This window comes from Misgurnus anguillicaudatus, chromosome 17 (genome assembly GCF_027580225.2).
Source record: "Misgurnus anguillicaudatus chromosome 17, ASM2758022v2, whole genome shotgun sequence".
Taxonomy (NCBI): domain Eukaryota; kingdom Metazoa; phylum Chordata; class Actinopteri; order Cypriniformes; family Cobitidae; genus Misgurnus; species Misgurnus anguillicaudatus.
The window spans coordinates 24,759,924-24,782,171 of record NC_073353.2 but is presented as its reverse complement, the minus strand read 5'-3'; the positions used below and the strand labels follow the sequence as shown (position 1 = coordinate 24,782,171).

The window sequence follows — 22,248 nt, the reverse complement described above, 5'->3', positions numbered from 1 at the left end:
AGAGGGGGAAGCGTTATTTCATGCATTCTGACTTATTAACACAGTTTAAGAGTTAGATTCCTCATACTAAACATGAGGAAGCAGTTAGACGTGTAACAGAGTATTTCTGTGCTGAATGCACAATTCGCCAGGATTCGTACAAGTTTCTGAAAGTTTTTTCAAACATGGGTACATCTTACATTTTATGGGTAGACGTTACGTATCATATGACCCCAGAAAAGCACACCCACACGTCATTCAGCGTGAGAGCAGAACTACGAGTACACTAGAAGTCACAGGCATCACTTCACGCGACAGCTTTGTTTTATATCAAGACTCAATAATGGCACGAAAGAAGAAGTGCATAAGTGTTTTTGGATGTAAGGAGAAGAAAGCCTTGTTCAGCTTTCCAAGTAAACCAGCCTTATAGAAACAATGAATATAGTTTGTTTATCCGGGGAAGCAGCAAAGTTTTGCGTGTATGTTTGTTTAACGCTGGAATTCGTAGAATTCGCTATAGCTGATCTGTCTTAAATCTTATAAAACTAAAGACTCTGCAGAGATATGAAGGATGTAATACTACTCTATAGGTACTCAAGATGAACATGAGATAAGCAGAAACAGCATGTGTTATGGGAGCTTCAAGAGAACAGATAAGAACTCAATACTGTTTAAAAAAACATCTCAGACTGGCACTGCAAGATACTGCTATATTGAGGAATTTAATTTGAATGTAAACACTTAAACAATACAGTATAAGCAATATTTAAGTATGTTGTTTGGTCTAAGGTGCCATATAATGTAAAACTGTATTTACCTAGGCATAGATGAATAATAAAAGTTCTGTACATGGTAATGACATATCGTTCGTGAGCCTCAAATGCAGTTGTTTCCTCCTTTTTATGTAAACCTTGTGCATGAAAAAGATCACTGGAAAACAGGCCCATCTCAAAATAACACAGAATTTGACAATAAAGTTGAGATGTATGCAACAACATTAAGTTACACATTAAATTAATTACAATCTTGTTACAATGCTAAAAACAAAGTTGTGACAGCTGAGTTAGTGCTATATGCTAGTAAATGCTATATGCTAGCATTTAGGCTGAACTTCTACTAGAGGGTATGCACATGACGTCACCTTCAGCGAAAGTGACTGCGGTTACACCCACTGAGTGGCAAAAGACAGAGCGGCAGCATTTGTGTACAGTGTGAAATCAGCGAAAACATGGGGGAAACGCATCTAAATGGGAAAAAAACTGTTGTGTGATAGACTGTGCTAACAGGTTTAACAAGAATTTGGAGCTATCGTTCTACAGACTGCTAAGAAACATCAAATGAAGAAGTAAAGGGGATCGCGCACTGGCCGTGCAGCTCAGCGCCACGCCACGTCGTGCCTAGGAGAACTCGGAAGTATTGTAAACCGGAAGTGCACATTAAATAGCGCGAGCTTCGTCAGATAGCGTCTAATTCAAAATGTAAAATATACGTTAGCAGCCAATGTTAATCATTAATGATGTGGGACAAATATGATGTTATTTAATGTTAAACTATGTGAGTAGCGCTGTGTGGCGCGACAGGGATTTGAGCAACTTTCTGAGTCACAGCTGGGCGGCACGGACAGGCGCCACCTGGTGGCGGCGGTGTGCGTATACTCATAGAAAACAATGTGTTCGATTTTTTTAGAACGCACGGCCGGTGTGCGATCCCCTTTAATTGATCGTTCATTCCAACGTCCACAGACCACAGGTGGGTTGACAAGTTGCTAGGGTCACTATCAAGCAGAGGTTTTACTTTCTACTTAAAGTGACACTTCACCCATTTGCATTAAGCTGTGTATAGTTAAAAAACCCAGTAATGTTTTTGAATGGTCATGGATCTCCTGAGACAGGAGAAATCTGACTTTCAGTGTTGCACTTCCTTCTTTCAATGATGTAAAAAATCATAATTTTGCATCATTGAAAGAAGGAAGTCCTATATCTTTGTAGAGGGGGTGAACCTACAAACACTCCTTTTCTGGGTCAAATAGGCACCAAATTCGAAATTTATGTTACATTTCGACTACAAATATGATCCACTTTTAATAAAGATTAATGTTTCTACAGGTGAAATGCTCCTTTAAAAGTATTTTTTCAAGTATTTGTAGTTTTCTTTGGAAAACATACATTCCAAAGCATATTATTATAATTTTTTACTCTATTACATTTCATAAATAGTTTTTGTTTTACATTTAATATTTAAGTACATTAACGTACTTTTACTCACGTAAAAGAACACAATTTTAATGTAATTAGGTATTAAATCAATTTTAATATACTATATTATAGAGTACACAGTATGATTCTATGCTTTAGAATGTAGTGAAGTAAAATAAAAGTAATATACAAACACCCTAAGCACATACTGTATGCTTGGAAAATGTAACTAATGTAACTAAGTATTGCCCACCTCTGCTATCACGTCCAACTAAATTCAATTTAAGCTGATAATAGTGGCATTTTCGCAGCACCCGCTATGAAAACCAGCCATTTTGTTGAACGTTTGCCACTCAACAGGGCGAGTCCTCTACTGACTTTGCATTCACGTTTTGTAGGTCCATACTGAAAAAAAAAACACAAACTTACCGCTCATAAATGTCCATTAACAATCTCCAAACTATTGATTATTCCTCAAATTCCATATCTTTGTCTGATACAGGCTCAAACATAAGGTCTGTTACACACACACACAGCTATTCTAAAAAGACCTGCTCTGACAAACGGCCAATCAGAGCAGAGCTCAACATTATTATTCATGACTTTTTCAAATAAGGTAATTATAGACCATTTTATTCTAAGAGCAAATCCTAGGGTTGTAATTGGACATGTAAAACAGTCTCTGGATAATTTTTGCACTTGATAAAGCCACGTACCGTCTGTGTAGATATCTGAGAACAATTTAACATTATTTTAATGCATTCTTTGGCACCTTTAAATTTCAATATTATCTGCTGCAAGCCTCTATTATTGGGTTTAATATGGACTTGTTCCTCTGAAGACATAAGGTGAACACTTCCAGCTTTAAAACTTGAATCAGCAAATTTATCTTGACTGTAGGAAGTATAATTTCACTGGACCATTTCTTAAAAATATTTTAAAATGTATTCTAGAAGAAGGTTTGTTGTGTTGTGTTATCTTTTTGCAATTTTACAGCTAGCTACTTTTATGTGAATTATATAACAGTCATAATTCTTCAATGTAAAAAAACCATACATTAAACTGAACTATTTGGCATCAGTAAGCAACACACCGTGTTATGCTAAACTTTGCTATTTTAATGGTTATAAAATAAAGTTACAAAATGTCCCTGAAAATCAGTTCCCGTGGGCAAATGTTGCCTCCTTGATTAAGCACTTAATGTCTGACATCTCCACACACTACAGTTAATCCTGATGCACCTGAGCAGCTTTAATCAGGTCAGAGGCTTAAGTCACGGTCAAGGGTCAAATTCAGGATCGGTTAAGTCATTGGTGAATTTTAACCCGTGAGGTTTATTCTGACAGGCATTCTCTTGCTATTTCTGCCCCAGTGATTCATGGGTAATTTAATGCAATCTGTCACACTCCAGCATCATTCTGAACTCTACACTGGCTGACACTCCAGAGTCAGCTCTGATAAATGGGGCTGTAGTTTCCATAGAGGCCGTTTTGGATGCGAGTGCTGGCTAATCCTACAACAATCGTTGTAATAATTATCTCTAAATGATCAGAGTCTAGACACTTGATCTGTTTACATGCCCTGTCAGGTAGGAATTTATTAGTTTCATCTAACAATAGTTCATTGTGTTATTAAATTAAGGATCTGTTTTTAGTCGAGTATAACGTGGGAGTGTTCAGGAAACCTTTTTGAAGATGATAATGGTAATTTTTGCATGTATGGCTAATGTGCATAAATGACACACCTTTAATAATGCAGCCCTTAACTTGAGTAATTATTTTTTAATACTGTATATACTGTATTAAAATGTTGACAGGGGAGTCTGTTGGGAGATTTATGATTTTAATTAACACTGCTTAAAAATGAACAGAGCTGACTTTGTTGATTGTTATTGTGTAAACAAAAGAGTGAATGAAAATAATTATAGTAATGAAAATAATTGACTCCAAAGTAATAAAAGCAGCAAATAAGCACCACATCATTTGGTTAATGCAGGCTACGAGCTCGTTGAGTTCAGCTCTGTCCCTGTCTCTGCCATTTTTAATCCACTTTAAGCTTTAGAGAGCGGTAGCCATGCAACTAATGTCAGCTAGATTTGAAATGCTTAGCAATAAGAGAGGAGAACATTCCTGCAGTGCATAATACTGTAAATCCCAGAATGCACTGCATTAATAACGTATCCACCTTCTTTTCAGGGTCATCGCTTATGTACTTTAAATATATGTTATGATATTCAATGCTTGTGTGGGATGTCCTCAAAGATTTAAATAATATAGTACTTTCTGCAGCTCATGTATATGCAAGCACTATCCCAACCCTGCCTTGATGGAAAAGAGAGGGAGGTAAAAGGACAGACATATATATATATTCGAAGATGAAGCTGGGTTTAAACTCACTGGGGCATTGGTGAATTATATGCAAGCCAGAGTTCATTTAATTTCTATAATAATCTCATTCAACGAAAGTCATCTGCTCTTGGATCAGCAGTATAAAGATGTTTGCAGTCAAGACGAGGGTCCTAAAGGACGCCCATTCATTTCTACAAGAGTAAGGAAGAGCGTGCCCTTCAGCTGAGTTATTTTAGAGTTGTCCACCTGGACTTTTTTGAGGGCTGGGAGAGGACAGATGAGTGAGAGATCAGGCCTAGCAGCGTTGTTTCTGGGACACTTCCCCTGACCACGGTCAAAGGATAAAAGAATGACATGAGTGAGAAAAGAGCGAATGTAGAAGTAAAGGAAAATCAGCAGGACGGAAAAGCACTCAGCCATGCTGATGTCACCTGGGGCTGAATCTTTTGGAGGGGATTTGTGAGTGTGTGGTCTTTATATGGACAGAGATTATTGAGATGAAAGTAGATGCCCTTTTCAGCATGCCACCCACTGTGATCCTGTGCCACGCAGCGATAGCGCAGTCATTATAGAATTTTTAAGGACACTGTGACACTGTAAGAATTCCAAAGAACGTTATGACATCACTTTCTTTTCACAGACTTTATGACATCATCAGATCCACCCAGTCATGATGTCGTTACTGACCCTTTGCAGATTCTGTTACATCACTGACTCTTCATTGGTGTTGGGGGTGCCACGTAAAATTACATAATTTGCTTTTTTTTAAATAGTCTGGCATTAAAGGGATAGTTCACCCAAAAATGAAAATAACGTCATTAATGACTCACCCTCATGTCGTTCCAAACTCGTTCCAAAGACCTCTTTTCAACTTTGGAACACAGTTTATTTAGTCCGAAAGCTTGTTGACCCTTCATTGAAAATGTACGTATGGTATACTGTCCATGTCCAGAAAGGTAATAAATACATCATCACAGTGTTTCCGCTATATACATTCTACCGTGGCGGCCCGCCATGCCTAAAACATCCCCGCCACGCCTGCGGTTGTGGATAGAAGGGATACAGCAAACGAAATCTCGCTGGATGACCACTGTTTTATCCTAGTCCTTTAACCAAACCCAACTCTAAACACAAAATTTCACACGATTGTAGGTTGTATTTGTATCTCATTTAGCCAGAGCCGCTGTTTTCATCCTAATAATCCTACCTCCAAATCTAATCCTTAACTTTTCGGCATTTGCTGTATCCCTTCTAGACAAAACCCACGGCGACAGCTCGCAAAAAAGCTACAGAAATGTCCGCCCTGCCAGACTGGCTGTCTTAGAAATAAATTCCTTTCTGGATTCGCGTTGTTAACTCATTTATAAATAAATCTCCTAAACTATCATAATTTCTTCCATGGGTTTAGTTTAATGAACAAATAGATTTAAATCAACAGAGGATGATTAGGCTACGTCTCTGTTTTGAGAAATAATAATAAAATAAATAAGCCTTTACGAAATATGTTACACTTAAATAATAATTAAATTGACAAAACGAATAAAAAAGTATTTGAGTTTCTGTTTTTTTTTGTGACGCGCTGACCAAAGCAGCAGAAAGCACGTCATGTTTTTAATGATTTTAAATAAGCACAAAGTTTTCTCCTTATTGTGAGTTTACACAAATAAAAATACATAATTTGAAGTTTCGAATATTGTTTTACTTTTATCTTTATGACTATAAATTTAGGGTAATTAAGGGTGCAAGGTCATCACGCATTTGATGTTCACCGGCGCATATACACGGATTTAACATATTACGAGTTTTTTGGACATTCATTTGGAATCACTGTACTCATATTATCAACTTATCTTGTCATTAGTTATTCAGAATATAGGCTATAAGCGCAGTAGCGCGCTGCTGACCGCAGCTGTCAATCAATCTTCTGTGCTTTAGATCGACACTCGGTTTCACATTAAATGATATGATATTTGTCCAAAAACAAAAGGCTAAATACTGAATACTACTTATATGCGACTGCAAGACATTAATAGTCGAATCTGTTTGTAAGGAAACTTACATTATTCCCGTGGAAGAGAAGAACGTTGGTAATAGAAACTTGAGGCAGACGGTGAGACTGTTTTATCTGTTTTCAGACGAAACAGCAGGGTCGAGGTACCCGCGGGTGAACCGCATAATATTTGATCTAACGGGTGTAATAGGCTATTCGCGTGTCATTTGCGTTGTAGATGCAGGTCGGGACTCAATAGACAAGAGTAAAATGCGGGTCTAACATCCAAGACCAAAATTCGACTCGTTTTTAAATGGCCCCGTGCTTTGTGTTTAAGATCTGTCTGAAGACTGTTAAAGGTTTCTATTCAACGGCGCGATTTGCGGTGTGACCGGCTCGGGGTCTTTATGTCAAATGGTCCGGGTGTGAAATAAAATTGCTGCTGATGGATGTTCGGTCAGGACTGTGCGTGAGTTTGCAACAGCTCTGTAACGCTAAACACGAGCACAAATTGCAATGCACACTACATTAAAACTACAATGAAATATCCGAACTACGTACGTAGCTATGTAACCTTTTTTAAGAAAATACATTTTAGATCAAGCATAGAAAAGCAATATGCTATAAATATAAGGAAAAGTAAATGACAGCATGAAAAGGATAAAAAATACATGTTAGTTTACTGTAGCCTATATTCTACTTAAAAAAATATAATGTACATTTATAATCATCATGGGCGCCCCCTGCCGCCACAGCTGAAAAAAATCCTAGAGGAAACACTGCATCAAAGTAGTCTGTGTGACATCAGTGGGTCAGTTAGAATGTGCTGAAGCATCGAAAATACATTTTGGTCCAAAAAAAAAAATTCTGACTTAATTCTGCATCGTCTTCTCTTGGATGACGTACGACGCGGCTGACGTTATTTGGTGGGCCCCAGCTTTTTTTGTGTGTGTGTGTGTGCCCGGGCTTTGCAAACCTGCCTGAGGATAACAAGTCCTCGTCACTCAAAATAACAAAAATTACGATTTTATTCAGCATTGTCTTCACCTCCGTGTCTGTTGTGAAGCGCATGCGCGAGACTAAAGTCACGTGAGGCGGATGACGTACGACGTGGCTGAAGTGTTATCTGGTGCGCCCCAGCTGTTTTTTTTGTGTGTGTGCACTGTCTGAGGATAACACGTCATCCACGTCACTCAAAATAACAAAAATTCACGTCATCTACATCACTCAAAATAACAAAAATTACGACTTTATTTAGCATTGTGTTCTCCACCGTGTCTGTTGTGAAGCACATGCGCGAGACTAAAGTCACGGGGCTGCAGTACACGGCTGACGTGTTATCTGGTGGGCCCCAGCTGTTTTTTTGTGTGTGTGCCCTGTCTGAGGATAACACGTCATCCACGTCACTCAGAATAACAAAAATTATGACTTAACTATTAACTATTCAGCATTGTCTTCTCCTCCGTGTCTGTTGTGAAGCGCATGAGCGAGACTAAAGTCACGTGACTGCAGTGTGTGCTCGGGCTTCGCAAACCTGTCTGAGGATAACACGTCATCCGGGTCACGTGACTTAAGGGCGATTTATAGTCGTGCGTAGGTTCTACACCGTAGCTACGGCATAGGCTATCCGTAGCCTGTGCGTAGCTCTGTGTAGCCTGACGCGCACCTCGCAAAAATTTAACAGCGGGTCAGATCTACGCGGACCGCAAGCGCTGTGATTGGTCCATCAGAACCCCTCCCGTCAGGTAAAAAAAACTGCGTAATAGGTATTTCCGTTTGTGACGGTGAAAACAAAGATGAGCCAAGTTGAGGAGTGATTTAACTCAAACTGCATCAAAAGTCGCTGTTTATTTACTTCCATCATTGCAGGTTGCTGTTTCTTCTTCGTTTGTGGGTTAACTTGCCAAGCTTCTTCTTCTCTGACGGTCGCGCTGCTACTGTGGTTACACGCGTGGATACTTCCCACCAGCGGTCGCGCGTGTGTTTGGTCGTCGACACGGACGACGACGCGAAAGTATAAATGAAAACCGACGCGGAACCTACGCCGTCGCTGCTACGCCGTAGGACCTACACACGACTATAACGAGCCCTTTAAGTCTTGCGCATGTGCTTCACAACAGACGCAGAAGAGAAGACAATGCTGAATAAAGTCATAATTTTTGTTATTTTTGGACCAAAATGTATTTTCTAGGTCTTATGAGTTTGGAATGACCTGAGGGTGAGTCATTAATGACATTATTTTTATTTTTGGGTGAACTATCTCTTTAATATATAATTACTACTTTTTACTTTGATTTAATGCATTTTCCTGATAAAATATATTTGACATTGTTACCTTGGCTTGCTCACAAACGGTTCGCCGACAAATACATTTTTTGGCTAATTCTGTTACAGATTTAAAGAGAAATGCTCAAAATGGACATTGTAGTGTAATGTTTAGCTGGACAGCTGCCTTGAAACAATAGGCATTGGTAAAAGCCCAATATAAATGAAATTAAATTATATTTAAAAAGCTTTTATTTGCTGTGAGGTCTAAAAGCGTGTATTTAGCCGTTTTTCAACTTAGTATTGCCACTTTTAGGATTTTGGGCCTGTGAGATTTCACAGTAGGCGGGAATACCCAGCACAAAACTGCAGAAATAGAAACTTGACATCTGAGAACATATTTAGTTAAAAAGTCAATTACATTCGACATATGATGCATATTTTCCTGCAATTGTAATTCCTGTTTTAATACATTTATGCCTCCTCTTCACTGCATTACGAAGTCTGTGTAAACTCTATGTTTTGCTGCATATATGGCACTTCAGATGCAGATTCTGTGCCAACTTTGCTGTGTTAAGGCTCTAGAGAAATAGCCTACCCACACGCTTTTAATGCAAAAGAAATGCAACAGCGTCTAGGTAAATTTCCATAAATCGTAATAATCTAACATAATTAGCTACTTTTTACAAGGGGCAATGCAATAAATGTAGCGATACTTGTAATGCAATGTTCCCCAACAATGCCCTCCATTGACAAAATGAAAACGCTTACTCTTCACAGATGCTGTGACATCTCAGGGTTTCCATGGATACGCTGTCACAGCCACATCATTAACTGCCCACTTTCACAACAACAGCTACAACCCTCTGTTGTGACCTCACTATTGCTCACTAACACAAAATCTTTATCTTGTAATGGCTGTATAACAAACACCATGACATTATCACCCAACATACATGATTACAGTTTTTTTGTAATGTATGATTCCTTTAAATAACCAAGTGAAAGTCTTATGCATTTCATTTAGAATGTGCAATCGCCTCCTTGTATCTTGTGTTTCAAAACGTTATATAAATCATTCTAAGTGTTTCACAAAGTCATGACATATGGCTTTTTTATTTCTCCTTTCTTCAGAAATACATTGGGTCTGAAAAGTCATTTCAATGATTCACTAAATAACTGGTGTGGCAAACGTCAGTATTCATGCTTTTAATAGAAAGGCTGCTGTTCAGCTGGAAAAACTGCATACGTGACTAGCTTATTCACCGGACTTCGCAGATGTGATAAATGCCTTTTGATCTATTATTTAGTTTGCTATAACATTAGCATTATTTGAATGTTAAACAGGCAATGGTGCGTTCACTTATTGAGGCTATCAAAGCTTCTGGAACAGTGGAAATGAGTTTGAGAGTAACAGCTGATTTGTCACGCCTCTTCCCATGTCCCCCCTCAGTAAATCATGCCAATTAAACCCTCATGTGTCAATTATTGTGTTTATCTGGAGTTGGTTACCGAAGAATGATTGGTATATTTGTTTGTGCATGTGCGCCCATGTGTGTGTGTGCGCCTCACCTGATGCTGCACAGTAAGACTAACCAAAACAATAAAATCAACTCCAAATTATAATGGTTTTCTCTGAATGTACCCATTCTCTCCATACCGATTTCATTTCAATAGACTAGAAATTTGAATTTGAAACAGCCTAGGAGCGCCTTCATACACCCGCTGTCAGGGAAAAATGCAGACTCTTGGATTTTCCCAGCTAGTTACTTGGAGTTTTAAGGTAAAGTGTTAAAATACTTTCAGTTGAATACAAAGGTAGATGTAGATGCTCGAGCCTAACAGATGACTTATTGTTAATATTCAAGCAGTGAAAAGTGTATCTGTTCAGCTTTTTGTAGAAGCACAAGCTGATTAAAAATTTACCAGATATTCAAAATACAGGATGTTTTTGTACGATTCACACTGAATGCTGTTTTTTTTCTCGTTTTTTAATGTCTCTGACATGCTGTCTTTATTCAAGACTACTTTTTCACAGTTTTTGAATTGTAGATGTAAATGTCACGTTAAAATAAACCTGGTTACTCATATAAAAGCATTGCTTTCATTAAGCTGACCTTTGTCATCAGGTTCTGTATTAAACTCAACTTGATTCTCCACAGATTCTAGCAGAAAATTAAATTACCATAAAATCAATTAATACATTAATTAGTCTGCTTTAATCACATCATTGGGAGTCTACTTTGGGGACTAATTATTTATTTCATAATTAATGGCGGGTGATTAATTGTCAGGTTTAGACCTAGTGTATGCAGTATGCCAATCCAGAGCAAAAGGTTCTAACGTCTGAGAGACAGAAAACACTTTAGTATTTTCCAATTTATTCGCATTCTCTCTCTTTCAGGTCTTCGAGTGTTACTGTAGTGTATAAACAGAATTGAAAATTCACGTCCAGGATGGGTGGTACTCCTACACCCACAGGGTGACATGACATCATTTGCTTAATCCTAAATTGTTATTCCATTTATAATACACTTACATTAAAGAAACAGTCCCTGTGGAGTAACCTGAGGTTAAGCGCATTTCTTCAAGGACACGGTAGTCATAATATACCAGAAAGCAAATCTCTTTTATTTCTGCAATATCTGAATTGTTTCTTTTAGATAGTAAGTAATTAACTGGAGATCTCTTTATTAAAAAGTAAATTTTGTCATCATTTATCCTTTCTGCCCTAATTTTGTCGAATGCAAAACAAAATATTTTGCAAAATGTACAGTGCTGTGCAAAAGTCTTAGGCCACCACCAACAAACTTGTTGTTTTAGGAGTTTTAATGTTCATCCATATTTATTTTTCAATCTATTTTATTAAGATGCAAACAGAAAATACAGGAAATAAGTACAACATTTTTTTTTTCAGTACTACATGTCTTCTTTAGGCATTGTCGGTGTTTAGTGTGACCACTCTTGGCACTAAACACATCTTGAGTGTTTTTAAGCAGAATGAAGTAAAAAGACTAATTTATTTAAAATTAGAAATTATGATTTAATTTTATTTAGGTTTAAGAGATCCTGCAGTTTCCTGCTACTGCTCAAGTGGAAGGGGAGTTTATCTTAAAAACTTGACACACCAGTTTACATTTTTATACAGTTTAATAATACTGTATGCACATTTCCTGTATTATCTGGATATATTCATTAAAGAGACTGAGAAACAATTATATATGATTATTATAACATTGCAAAAACAACAAATCTAATTCTGGTATGGTAGCCTAAGACTTTTTCACAGTACAGCACTGTGCAAAAGTCTTATGCTGCGTTTACACCAGCCGCGGTAGAGGCGGCAAGTGCGGGTGATTAACATGTTAAGTCAATGCAAAGACGCGATTAGGCATCCTGCGCGGAAGAGCGTTGCCGCCGGAAACGCGCAAGTTGAAAAATCGGAACTTTAGCGGATTTCTGTGCCGCGTTAAACAATCAGGACCTTGCTGTAGTAGTAGTGACGTGATTACAGGAAGCGGTCACAGCAGAATCGCAGAAGCCCCTCCCATGACGCGGATTTCCGTGTGAATGTCTCGAATGACTAGAATTTCACGCACTGCTTTTTTGCCGCCTCTACCGTGGCTGGTGTAAACGCAACATTATGCAGGGTTTACACCAGAGGTAGTAGACGCGACAAGCGCTAGTGGTTTACATGTTAAGTATATGCAAAGATGCGATTAAGCATGCGGTAAGCGCGGCGCGAATAGTGTGGTACGTGCGGAAGGCGCGTTCCGCATGAATTGAGGGGTGCCACGGGAAAGCCCCTCCCATGATGCGAATTTCCGTGTGGGTGTCTCGAGTGACTGGAATTTCACGCGCGGCTTTCAAATGTTCAAGTGTCCAACTATGCGCGAATAGCGTGTTTTTGCCTCCTCTACCGGGGCTGGTGGGAAGTGCCCGGAAGGCACGAATGGCACGTTCTGTGCGAATTGAGGGTTGCCGCAGGAAAATACAGAAATATGAACTTCGGCGGATTTCTGTGCCGCGTTAACCAATCAGGCCCTTGCCGTAGTTGTGACGTGATTACAGGAAGCGGAGTCAAAGCGAGGCTTTCATGTGCGAATGAAGCGAGTGAACTCAAATGTTCAAGTGTCCAACTACGTGCGAATATCGGGTTTTTGCCGCCTCTACCGCAGCTGGTGGGAATGCACCATTAGGTCCACCATGCCAGAAATTAGATTTGTTGTTTTTGCAATGTTACAGTGACAGTCTCTGTCACCATTCACTGTTATTGTATGGACAAAAATAATGAGCAGTGTCAGAATCTTTTCAAATTTCTTGTCTTTCGGAAAATGTCTGAAAAATTGTTAAAGAAATGTCTCTAGCTGTCACTGGGGCAGTACCCTTTTAAAAAGTACACTTGTGCACCCAAAGACTTGTTATTCGTACCTCAGAGGTACACACCAAAGAGTGCATATTAATACCTCAAAGATACTTAATGTATACATATCTGTACCTAAATAGTACATATTAAGACGTTTTTCAAGGGTACTGCCAGTGACAGCTTGGGACCATGTTTTGAGCTGACTTTTCTGGGATTTTCTCCTACGAAAAAGACTCCAGTTATGCCACATCTACAGTTCATCATCTTGGGTTTTAGAAGCTAGTGCTTAGATTAGATACCAAAGTATGCAATGAAACATCAATATATTTGTTATGAACTGAAACATTTTTCAGCAAATTCTTCCCAAAGCTAATTACTGTAGCAGCGATGCATCCGCATTAATTTCAAAGCTTAGTACTTTATTTCAGCAGTTGTCAAATTTTGCCTTCTTTATTTCTCTAACAGACTTTTTGCATATATATTTGACACAAAGGTTAAACATAACTTTAAAAGAACTCCATTAATTCTCCTGACCTATGAAAAAGCAATAAAATGTTATATGAGACATCATGAATCAACCCTACTGTGGTTTAAACCAGCAATCTTTTTTCTCCGATCCCAGAACGCTTGACTCCAACACTCCCATACTTTGAATACGCAGACATGCCATCACACAGCTTTGTATGAATATTGCAGGAATAGTGCCTTAAATTGTTTCTACAGTACAACCTAAGAAGAACTCCATCAGATGGTTTCTACTAGCAGTCAGACACCTGCTTGCTGTGTATGTGTGCGTATATGTGTGTGTGTTCAGGGCGAATTTCCACCTAATTAGCTGTCATTGGTTGTATGCCCATATCAGGGGTCAGGTTATCATCTGGGCTGATATATTCTCCATTAAACCACACCACTCCTCCAAAGGGTACGTTTGAGGAGGTGGAGGGAGGCGATGTGAACTTGGGGAGTTAATGAGGAATCAGACATAATTTAAATGTAGATGCGTGTCATTAATCTTGGTGTCCTCCCTCACTCTTACGCCGTTTAATTCACTCACTCGTCTTCTTCTACTTCTCTCTGTACTTGAAATCAAGCTAGCTTGATGTAATTTGGGATAAAGAAAAGTATTACACAATACATGATGCATTTATGATGCTTTGCAGACTGCAGGGACCACGGAGGATCCCGGGCTCAAACACAGCACGTATACCGTTACTTTTTGCTTTGCTCCTGTGGAAACTTTTCATCAGCGCCGTTTCTCGTCCAAGCTTCAGAACTTCTCCTGCCCACCTACACAAGCCTATATGGCTCACAGATGAGAGTCGAGATAAATGTGCAGTCAGCTGGGCTCACATCCCAGAATAGACCGGTAACTACGGCGACTGTACGTTGGAGCGAGCGAGCGTACAGGAGTTAATGTAACCACCTCCTGTGCTTCACTCTTTCTTTCACACTCTCTCAGAGTAATTGCACGTAATTGGTGGTCCGCTGAGACGGCCCTTCCACCGCGTGTCGGTCCCTTGTCTTTCTTTGATTGTGAAGTGGACGGCTCTGGTTGTGTCACTGATAAGGCATGCGTTTAATCGATGTTGAGAGGTAGCCGTGGAGATGACACGACCCTCTCGACTGCAGACCATAATTATGCCCACCCCCGTCATGCGGCACTTGATCGCAAACAATGTTTGATTCCCCCCCACCTCTTAATTATTTTTTAATTAGCAGCCTCTACACAAGAGAGAGTTGGAAACACTAAGCACCGGAGATCATTCTGGTGTTAATTACTAAACACATACATGTAATATGACTTTTCAGTGTACTGTGTTAAAACAGCAATGTGATATGCATTATTTAGCACATGTCAACATTTTGCGGTTACTTATGCAAACAACAAAAGCACTGCTTTATAAAAGTAAAATGACCGATTCGGTTAGGAATAGACAAGAAATAGGAAGAGTGTACTATATGGACGTTTTTATTTTATAACTCTTGATCTCTGCATTGGCACATATTGTGAGGCTTTGGTCGGGTGATTGTTATCATTTCTGTAGGTGTTTGTGTGGTGATTAAGATCACCATGACAACAGTGAGCAGCTGAGCCAGTGCTTAGAGGCTGCTTTGCATTACCTGACCTGTTACACATTGAAACTAATTTCAATAGAGATTGTGCTACTGTACAATAGAGGCGAATTCCAAATGGCACTTTGGCACCCTTGACAGGCACTTTAGGAGGGGGATGGCACACTAAGGGTTGTCCCAGATAAAAAGAAAATAAGGTTGCTTTATTAGTGCTCCCTTCGCCAAGTGCATTTCAAACGCTTATATGTTATGAGTCACAACTGTTCTCTCCCTCCAGATTTCCCACTTCAAGGGCTCGGAGTGAGAAGGGCATGCTCACTTCTAGGAATACGGCCTAGAGATGTACAAATATTTTGTCCTTCGCTCTTCTGAATGGTATATAACCATACTGTATAAAACGAAATATTTCTGTATGAAAATGTTCTGTATGCATGAATGTACATGAATGCGATGTGCCCAATCTTTTTTGTTTAACTGCACTTTTATGACCAGCGTTACACTTGTTTTGTGATCTGATCACATGGTCCGTGCTTAACTAAATCTCACCTGACTACTTGTGATCAGATCACTCAAAACGCATGTGGAAAATGTTTTATTATTATACAGTATATGTGTTTAAATATACATCTATACACAAATACAGTAATGTGCAAAAGTCTTAAGTGCTCGTTATAGTTGTGCGTAGGTCCTACGGAAGGTTCTGCGTCAGTTTTCATTTATACTTTTGCATCATCATCTGCGTCGACGTTTAAACATACGCGCAGGCCGCTGATAGTCAGTATCAATGCTTGTAACCACCACAGTAGCAGCGCAACCGTCAATGAAGAAGCAGCTTGGCAAGTTAACCCACAAACGAAGAAGAAACAGCAACTTGTTGGATTTGAAAAGACCAGCAATGATGGAAGTAAATAAACAGGGACTTTTGTTGCAGTTTGAGTTAAATCACTCCTCAACTTGGCTCATCTTTGTTTTCACCATTACAAACGTAAATACCTATGACGCAGTTTTTTTTACCTGGCGGGAGGGGTTCTGGTGGACCAATCACAGCGCTTGCGGTCCGCATAGAACTGACGTGCTGTTAAAAATTTTGCAAAGTGCACATCAGGCTACGCAGAGCTATGCACAGGCTACGGATAACCTACAGCATAGAGCTTACGCACGACTATAAATCGGGCTATAGTTGTGCGTAGGTCCTACGGCGTAGGTTCCGCGTCAGTTTTCATTTATATATCTGTGTCGTCATCTGCTTTGACATGCAAACACACGCGCAGACTGCTGATAGGCAGTATCCACGCGTGTAACCACAGTAGCAGCGCGACTGTCAATGAAGAAGAAACTTGGCAAGTTAACCCACAAACGAAGAAGAAACAGCAACTTGTTGTGTATGATTTGAGAAGACCAGCAATGATGGAAGTAAATAAACAACGACTTTTGTTGCAGTTTGAGTTAAATCACTCCTCAACTTGGCCCATCTTTGTTTTTACCATTGCAAACTGAAAAACCCATGACGCAGTTTTCGAGGTGCTGTTAAAATTTTTGGGAGATGTACATCAGGCTACGAAGAGCTATGCACAGGCTACAGGTAACCTACGGCGAAGAGCTCACGTATGACTATAAATCAGGCTTTACCCTGCGTTCACACCAGCTGCGTTAGAGGTGGCAAAAATACACTTTTTGTGCGTAGTTAAGTTTACTCGCTTCATTCACGCGCAGTTAAGTTTACTCGGTTTATTCGCGCGTGAAAGTCGCATGTAAAATTCTAGTCATTCGAGACATTGGCCGTTTCTCAATGTAAAGTATAGTTACTTGGCAGGACAAGTCCTTACAATTCACTTCCTTCAGAGGCTAGGCGAGGCTCCTCTTAAGCATTTGGAGAACACGTAAATGGAACAGGCTAGCAAGTGCACGTACAGCACGTCATTGCGTCAATGAAAGGTGTGCTTTCGGCGCTGCGCGGATAGGATTGTGGGTGATTTCAGCACGCGAAGAGCGCGAAGGATACACATATGCATCCTTTCCTGTATATGGAATATTTCTCGAACGTCGATGACGTAGCATTCTCGAAATTCTGGCTTCCGAGGATCCTTCTTTGACATTGAGAAATGGTTATTCACGCGGAAATTCGTGTCACGGGATGGGCTACTGCAACTCCGCTCGCTCCCTGTAATCACATGACTACTAGAGCAAACTTCTTATTGGTAAACGTGGCGTGAATATTCGCCAAAGTTCAGATTTATAATCTCAATTCACCCCATTCGCATCGCACCGCAGGATGCCCATTCGCGTCTTTGCATTGAATTTACATGTAAATCACTCCCGTTTGCCGCCTCTTTCGCGTCTAGTGTGAATGCCACATTAGGCCACCATGCCACCATTAGATTTGTTGTTTCTGCAATGGGTAAAGTAACCATATATTATTATTTTTATCAGAATACAATTGGAAAATACAAGAAATGTATATGCAGTTATGAAAAACAGAATGATATTGTAAGCTACAGTGTCAAGAATTTAGTGTGACCTCACCTTATACTTGAGGGGAACCTGCAGGCTCTCTTATCTAAATGAAACTAAACGAGGTGACAAAAAGTTTTGAAATGGTACTTACTATGTATGGATGTGTGGTATGAAGATATTGAGCCATATATGGTAAATAATGGTATATATATGTTTGCTGTGTATCTGTGTGTGTCTATATGGTATATATTATTATTAACGCTATTTTATGGCAATTCTTAAATATTTTATGTGGTGGCTAATTAGTATTATTTTATACAACCATATAAATTTTTGCCCAATTTGCTTTTGCCCCTGTGGTGTTGGGGTTAGGGGGGTTAATCATATATTTTTGAATGACTTACTTTGTACGATTTCATACGAATTAGCCAACTCTTACTAGACGGCTTGTTGGAATGCTTGATTCTGATTGGCCAGTCGCGACATTTGCAGGTTTGTTAACCCGGATGCTGCAAATCATTTTGAAAGGAAAAGTTTAATATTACATAAAAATAAATATAAATATGTATTTTAACCCGGATGCTGCAAATCATTTTGAAAAATAAAAGTTTAATATTACATAAAAATAAATATAATAACATTTTAATAACATAATTAAAATAATTTATATGATATTATGGGCCAGATTTACTAAGCAGGGCAAATTAGCATGAGAGTGCAATTCCTAAAAAGCACTGATGGGAGTTGTGATATTTATGCGTTGTTTACTAAAAAAGCGCAAATTAAATAACACAGCAGCAACAGCTGATTTCCATAATGACAAACGCAATCTACTAAGAGCAGTGCAAATTAGTTCAGGTTTGCAAATAAGCAGAGCTGTTGAGGTGCGCTTGAATTCAACAGCATAGACATCGCAGCACAAAATTCGGGGTGTGTAATCCCAGCCAAAGAAACCATAGTACACTGAAAAGAACTGGAGGACAAAAATATTTAGTTTTGAAATGTCTGGTATTGTGTGACTTCTCCTAGTGACTCCTCTTTTATTTACTTCAGCAAATAAAAAATAACATGGCTTGGCAACAATATGTTCCCATGGCATTCCAAATAAATTGTTACGTGTTAAAACAATCCTTTGCATTGTACCACGCACTCTGTGATGCCTCTTCTTTTAGCAACAGTTGCAGCCATTTTAAGCGCTAAATGATTATCGCCGTTCAATAATTGCGCAAATACCTGGCATATCACACAGCAAACGTTAGTAAATTGCGTTGCGTGAATCATTTAAATAATCCCCTCACATAAATTTAGCATCTGAAAGAGATGTTTATGCAATAAGGTCAGTCGCAAAAATAACTACACTCTAAGACATTTTTAAGGATTTTTACAGTAGCCTACTGGCAACACTGTTCAGTCTTTGTATAAAATAATTCTGTGAGTCTTGTAAGCAAAAGAAAGATAGTCATAATTATTTTGAACTACAGTAAAACTTTATTTTTCATTCTCACAGGTAACGTTATATATCTGATCTTTTCATATCATTGACTTATACATTAGGCTACGTTAAGCATTTCTTCATAATAGTTTTATAAAAAAAGAAAACACCACACAACACACCGCGCGTGCTCGTAGGTTTGGATACACGTAGTATGATTTGTTAATAAGGTTTATACTGACTTTGGTTTTCTAATATTATCATTATAATACATTAAGCAACACATCCGGTTAATGGTTTTAAAATGTCCTGTTCGGGTAAACAACCAGACAACCGCGGGTCTGATAATAAATAACATAAATAGAATATTTTACCTTGCTGGTCTTTTTTCATTCTCTCCTCTCGGGTATCTTCAACGGAAAAGCGCCATTATCGCAGGAAGAGTCTAAAAAAAATTAATTCAGTTTACTCAAGTTTTTAAGGTAAGTAGTCGCAATCAATTGATTTTAAGACTTATTGCTCTTTCCTCCCCCTACAGGTTAGAAGCGTAATTGTTCATTACCACTGTCGTAAATACTGCAGCATAGCTGGCTCTGATTGGATTGTAGGTCTGCCGTAAAGCAAGTTTTTGTAGTTTTCACTCGAACTACAGGACCACTACCCGACGGTTGGAAACTACTTTAGTGCGGTTTTGGCCAATAGAGGGTTGCAATGCGAATGTGAAAGTGCCATTCACTCTGTTTTGAGTGAATGAACCACTGAAACTTTTTTGGAAACGTTATTTTAAGGTAAAAACACTCTTTGGTGTTGCTTTAAGCTACATTTATACAAAAAAAGAAAACTTTTGTTTAAATGTAACTTAAAAACCCTTAAAAAAATTATTAGAGTAAATTGAATGAATCATTTTTTTCAGTGTGGTTGAAAACTCTTCAGTTTAGGTGCACCCCTGAACTCCGTCCTCTAAACACCTGTGCTGCTACATGGTTCTTTAGCTAAAATAAGTCAACGCCTGTATGTGTGCAATTGTCAAAAATGATATTTTTGAGAAAAATTAAATAAGGATTTGTGTGAATAAGGAAAATACCGCCAAAAGACTGTTAGAAAAAATACAGTAGCATAACAGCAATTTTCAAAAATACAAGAAATTACTGTATATGATGTATGATGTTACAGAAAATTCCCATAATGCAAAGCGAATTACAGTTATTTACTGTATAAATAGTTTACAGTATTACACTGGGTAATATACAGTAAATAACTGTAAAAATTACAAGAAATGTCTAACGATGTAGACCACACCTTTTCAGCGCTAATGATCCACTGTGCGTCTTTAGTAAATCCCGGCAGTCGTTATTTAACGCCAAAATGATGGTTTGCGCTGGTGCAAGCTGTTAGTAAATCTGGCCCTATAGTTAATGAGTACGTTTACATGCACAGAATAAGCGGATAACTATCAAAAATCTGCTTATTATAAAAACATGCGTTTTCATGCGTTTACATGCAAATCAATAAACCGGCTATGCAGACAACTGCATTTACATGGGACTTGGAGATTTGTCAGGTTTCTCGCAGGTAGTGACGTCATCGCCTATAGTACATAATAGTCTATAAAAAAGCAGACGGCATATCTGTCTTAAGCTATACTGTTTAATCTCTTTTCGTGTCTCCAGAACCTGTAAATATAACATTAGTTTTTATTTTCGCAGTTTCTAGTTTCTCTGCCAACTGCTTTAGTAGAGCAGAGACTTTTATGCAATACTTTGCGCTTACTTCCGCGTCTGACGTTTATCTTTCACACTGAAAAAAATGATTCATTCATTTTAATAATTTTTTTTAAGGTAAGTGGTTGCAATCAATTTATTTAAGCTACATTTAAACAAAAAAAAAATTTGAAAGGCAAAACAAAACAAAAAACTTTTGTTTAAATGTAGCTTAAATAAATTGATTGCAACCCCTTAACTTAAAAAAATTTGCGTACATGCGTACATGCACAAACCGTGAGAAAGCCGGTTAAGGTGTTTACATGCCACCCAAAATCATGAGCAAAAGACTACCGATCGGTTTTTGCTTACGCCGTTTATGGGCTTTCCCCGATTAAAGAAAACCATTTTACGCGTTTACATGACCCCACGTGTTATCAGTTTATTAAGCATAATCGGCGTAAGACTGTGCATGTAAACACGCTCACTGATTAAACCAGCGTTTGTGACATTTGGGCATCTTGTCTTATCTTAATACCGAAAGTAAATAGGTTTTCCTTGCGGAAGGGCATTCATTAAAAATGAGCTAATAAAATATTTCAAGTTAATATGCAATGTTCCTTAGCTTACTTATGTGGAAAATAGCCATGCTATAAGTAAATTAAAGTAAAGGCAGCTGGTTGTTATCGTGAAATAAGCCCCTTCAGCGTCGGGTCCTGATCATACTGTTGGGGCTTATTTTTGCGCTAACAACTGCATATTATCCCTTACATAAAATACGTACATATTCTCGTGAGATCAGGCTGTCATTTCCTTAGAATAAAATTACTCAAACCGTAAAAACGATTTTTGGTCTTACTGCACTCCTACTGTGTGTGTGTGTGTGTGTGTGTGTGTGTGCGTGTGTGTGTGTGTGTGTTTTTAATAGTAGGCAATATACAGTGCATACATTAATAAGTACAGTATGCTATAGTACTTTATTAAATTCACTAGCTTTAGGTCTATGATCAGTGTCTGCAGTGCTCATGCAGTTATTCTGTTATTTTTCTCCTCAGGATCTGTTTTTCTCCATAGCAGCTGTTGATTTTATTGTTTTAGCATTCACATATTTAAGTACATGAGCCAAGCCATATGGTGGCAGTTCACTGAGCCAGGACTAGAGAAATAGATAAAGATAGAGAGGGAACCGAAAAAACCCTTAATTTCCTCCCGTTCTGTGTCTTTTCTTTCTTTTCATTAGCACTATTATTAGTCACGCTGTTGTTATGGTTGTTTAAGGTGAAGGTTGATTGCTTTCAGAGTGTATTTATGCTTGATGGTGTAGGCAGGATTGAGTGTGTGCAGACAGGCACATTTTTCACCTGTTCACCTCCGCTCATTCAGGCTGCCGTTCAAGGTCTCTGATCTTTACAACCGCACGGACACAAACACAGCCACCCAAAGAGA

The 22,248-nt window shown here is 38.7% G+C and overlaps 1 protein-coding gene across 1 annotated transcript in view; it reads left to right on the top strand.

Annotated features, from left to right (window-relative positions):
- Positions 1 to 22,248, top strand: part of il1rapl1a (interleukin 1 receptor accessory protein-like 1a) — a 191,069-nt gene that overhangs the window by 30,353 nt on the left and 138,468 nt on the right. The window lies entirely within an intron of this gene.